This window comes from Orycteropus afer, unplaced genomic scaffold (assembly GCF_000298275.1).
Source record: "Orycteropus afer afer isolate SDZICR_OR568_19922 unplaced genomic scaffold, OryAfe1.0 scaffold00132, whole genome shotgun sequence".
NCBI lineage: Eukaryota > Metazoa > Chordata > Mammalia > Tubulidentata > Orycteropodidae > Orycteropus > Orycteropus afer.
In genome coordinates, this window is record NW_006921719.1 from 4,920,077 (window position 1) to 4,925,056 (window position 4,980).

Genomic DNA, 4,980 nt, shown 5'->3' on the forward strand with positions numbered 1-4,980 from the left:
AATTTAAGATGGAAATTAAAATACATCACTTTATTCTGTGCAAAAATATTGTCACCATTACTCAAGTAGGCAAAAAGTAATCTAAGAACAACAATAGTTAAAAAGCAGTTTGGGCCTACAGAATACTTTTCAACTAAACCATCCAGAAGAATTTGAAGAACAAATATGCACCATTTTCCCAACTCTATTGAAGTTTAAGTTACAGACAAAAAGGTACACAAATCTTAAGTAAACGACTCAGTAAACTTTAAAAAGTGGATCTACACCCCTGTAGGAATACCCAGACCTAGAAACAGAACATTAACAGTGCCCAGAACCTATCATGTGTCATTTCCACCACTCAAGAGTAACCATTGTGTTGACTTCTAACACCATAGATTAGTTTGGAATTACACAGTCTGTACTCTTCTAAAAGGACCTCAGGTAGTGTGGTGGTTAAGGTGTTTGGCTGCTAACCAAAAGGTCAGTGGTTCAAACCAACCAGCTGCTCCATAGGAAAAAGATGAGACAGTCAACTTCCCTAAAGATTTATAGCCTCAAAAATCCTATGAGGCAGTTCTACTTGGAACTTTAGGGTCAGCATGAGTTGGAATGGACTTGACAGCAATGGAAACCAGTGGGTTTCCCCTTCTTACTAAATTATTAGCTCCTTCAGGGCAAATGGATTTTTTTTGGTACACTCTTCTGTGTCTGGCTCCTTTTATTCAATATTATGTTTGGGAGATTCAGCTATGCTGTTGCATGTATCAGTTCATTCTCACAGCTGTGTAGTATTCCACTGTGTGATATATCACAATTTACATTTCTGTCCTACTAAAGATGAACATTTGAGTAGTTTCTAGTTTTTGTTTATTAAAAGCAGCACTTCTATGAACATTTTTGGGCACATTCTAGGCAAAGGCCAGTTGCCACACAGTGAACGCTGACTCATAACGACCCATGTGTGTCAGACTAGAGCTGTGCTCCATAGAGTTTTCAGTGGCTGATTTTTCAGAAGCAGATTGCCAAGCCTTTCTTCTGAGGTGCCTCTGGGTGAACTGAAACCTCCAACCTTTTAGTTAGCAGCTCAGCACGTTAACCATTTGCACCACCCAGGACTTCCATGGGTTCACAGATCTTAGAAATAAGGCTGCTGTGAGTGAGTGTTAGCACAGTGAAGTTTGCTGAAGGCTTGGGCTAGTTTAAGATTTATAAGAATGGCAGCCCTCAGACCCTTCTGATTTTTACCCTTCTCTTCTTCCTTGGAGCTCAAACTGGGGTCACAGGCCTAATTGCAGCCATAAATGTAGAAGGATATTATTTCACATACTTATCTGTCTCTGCTGGACACGTGAGTATTTTTCTGCCTTTAGCTTCTTGACCTTAGCTTCTATTTATACTTACATACTCATCCTTTCAAATAGAGGGTAATTCAATAGCAGCTACATTTTCATGACCTCCCTAAAATATAAAATTCCTAATAATAATTGTCTTTTATATTTTTTTAAATGCCTTCTCTTTTTGGCATTGAATTAATTTCCAAAATAGATCTCTTTTTTCTCTCTTTCTCTTGACTGCCTTTTAGAGAATTTTGCTAAATGCTTTTTGCCAATAGATCTTTTTCTTATAAGTCCTCACATTTGTTCTAATTATAAACTTGCACACATGGTGACATATATTACCTTCCTAGGCCGGATTCCAGGAAGCAGTGACAAGCAAAGAAAAAAAAGCTCCATAAGTGAGCTGTATTTAGTCTAGGATATGGCAAATTGCCTTTGCTGCTGCATTTAAAACAAAAACCCAGCAGATAGCAAAAGAAGTTTTATGTCTACTGAGCAGGCTCCAGTGGGTATCCCCTTCTTACTAAATTATTAGCTCCTTCAGGGCAAGTAATACGTTTCAGTCATTATTGTAATCTCACCTATAGCACTTGGCACATTATTAAAGGGTGAGGGAGGAGCTTTGGTGGCACAGAGGTTGAAGTATTTGGCTGCTAAACAAAAGGTCAGTGGTTCGAACCCACCAGTCACTCTGTGGGAGAAAGATAAGGCAATCTGCATCTGTAGAAGATTCACAGCCTTGGAAACCCTCTGGGGCAGCTTTACTCTGTCCTATACAGTCAGAATTGATTTCATGATCATGGGTTTGGTTTGGTTTGGTTTATTGAGGGTTAAAGTGAATTAAATTGTATTTAGTCAAATGAGAAGTAATACCTATCAACATTTCAAAGGAATTCTAAGAAATAAATTGCACTTTATGGCATAGACATACCAAGTATCTCTGCTGTAATTTACCAGTTAGCTAGTTCAAAATTTTTATATACTCAAACTGATAATATTTTTACTTTAAAAACCCAAAACAAAACAAAGTAAAAAACCTTCTCTCCCTCAAATAAGAAAATATGAAAGGGAAAAATCACCCACAATCCCATCAGTCTGCACTATATCATATTAGTAACAGTGGTTATATACTTTCAGTCTTTTTTGATATATGTATAATGTCTACTTGTTAGGTGCTGTTGAGTTGGTTACAACTTGTAACAACCCTGTAGGACAGAGTAGAACTGCCCCTATAGGGTTTCCAATGCTGAAATTCTTACAGAAAAAGACTGGCACATCTTTTCTCCTGAGGAGTAGCTAGTCAGTTTGGATTACTGACCTTTTGATTAGTAGCTGAGTGCTTAATCATTTAACCACTGCACCACCAGAGCTCTTTTATATATAATATCCACCCCCCTCAAAAAAAAAAATAAATAAATAAAACCTCACTGCCGTCAAGCTGATTCCAACTCAGTAGCAACCCTATAGGACAGAGTAGAACTGTCCCACAGGATTTCCAAGGCTGTAAATCTTTATGGAAGCAAACTGCCACATCTTTCTCCTATAGAGCAGCTGGTGGGTTCAGACTGCTGACCTTTCAGTTAGCAGTCTAGCTCTTTAACCACTATGCCCCTAAGGATCCTCCATATAATACAGACACTTAAAATGATATTTTATGAACCCATAAGACAAAATAGTATACTATATACCTTATTCTGTAGCCTGTTTTTCTCACTCAGCATTACAGGTTGAGAACATTGTCATGTCAATAAATATTTCCAACAGATTATTAACTGCTCCATTGTAAGATTGATTGTATTACATGATTAATTGTATCACAATTTATTTAACCAATCATCTATGTAGATTGTTTCCATTTTTAAAAATTTTTATAATGTTTTGATATCCTTGTTGTTGTTGTTGTTGTTAATTCTATATCCACCTCGTATGGCCACAGAATAAACTACCATAGGTAGAATTGCTGGGGCAAGAGGTTTTAAATTGTGGACAAACATTTCTGAATCATTCTTCAGAAAGGTTATACTTCTGAGTGTTCTCTGTTGGTGTCCTTTGTCCATTAAAAGCCAACCAACTACCCAGTTGCCATTGTATTGATTAAGACTCATGGTAACCCTATGTGTGTCACAGTAAGATTGTGCTCCATAGGGCTTTCCGTGGCTGATTTTTTGGAAGTAGATCACCAGGCCTTTCTTCTGGAAGGACTTGAAGTCTCCAACATGTATGTTAGTAGCAGCCAAACATTAACCATTTGCATCTACCAGTGACTACATTTGTTAAAAAAGGAATGTGTGTGCAAATTTTTCTTATTGATTTATAAGGGCTCTTTATATATTAAGGATGCCATCTCTTTGTCATCAATCATACAAACATTTTTCCTAGTTTGTGTTTTTGTTTTTTAATTGTTTCATATTTTATTTTTACATGGATAGAATTTTAACATGTTTTATATAGCTAAATCTGCCACTATCATTATTTTATTAATTTGGTGTTTGGTATTATCTTTAGAAGGGAGCTCTGGTGATGCAGTGGTTAAGGCATTCAGCTACTAACCAAAAAGTTGGTGGTTCAAATCTGCCAGTTGCTCTGTGGGAGAAAGATGAAGTAGTCTGCTTCTGTAGAGATTTATAGCCTTGAGAACCCTATGGGGTAGTTCTACTCTGTCACATAGGGTCGCTATGAATCAGAACAGACTCGATGACACTGAGTTTGGTTTTGTATTATCTTTAGAAAGGTATTCCCCACTTCATCACCAGATCATTTTCTCTTGAATTTAATTTTAGTGCATTATGGATCCTGCTGCTACTGCTCCTTCCTTTCTTTAATGTTTACCTTTATTCTGTCATGTATTTATTTTGGTATAGGAAGTGAAATTCAATCTAACTAACTCCAATGAATTACAGAAGTTTATAATAATATCTTTACTGTAAAAATCCATCTTTTCCCCCCTAATATGAAATGTTGCCTTCATCCTATACTGAATATTTATACTTGGGTCTGTTTCTGGACTTTCCAGTCTTTGTATTTATTGGTCTATCTGTTCCTACATCAATATTATATGATACTAAACTCACTAGGAGCTCTGGTAGCATAGTGCCTAAGGCACTTGACTGCTCACCAGAAGGCTGGCAGTTCAAACCCACCAGCCACTCCTCAGAAGGAAGGTTGGGCAATCCTACTTCCGTAGTGATACTGCCTCGGAAACCCAAGGAGGGGTCACTATGAGTCGGGGCCGACTTGACGGCAAAACAACAACAACAACAACAAACTCACTGCCATCAAGTCAGGTCCAACTCATAGCAACCCCTCCTTGGCTTTCCGAGGTGGTATCACTATGGAAGTAGATTGCCCAATGATAGATAATATTTATTGACCACTTACTCTGTGCCAGGTAGTTCTAAATTATTTCCATTACTAAGTCTGTTAATCCTCACATCAGCTCTATACCAAAGCAGATTTGCCATCAAACTAATGAAACTTAAGCTTCAAGGTCCTTCACTTGCACAGACACTTCCAAGATCCTGAGAGGGTCCAGCAATGTGTTCAGATGATGTTATAGTTTTGTTAAATTTACAAAATAAGATACTTTACCAACAGCTAATTAAGACTGCTGTTTCTTTTCATTCTGAAAAAATTCCCTTGTCATTGGGGGGCACTGACATGT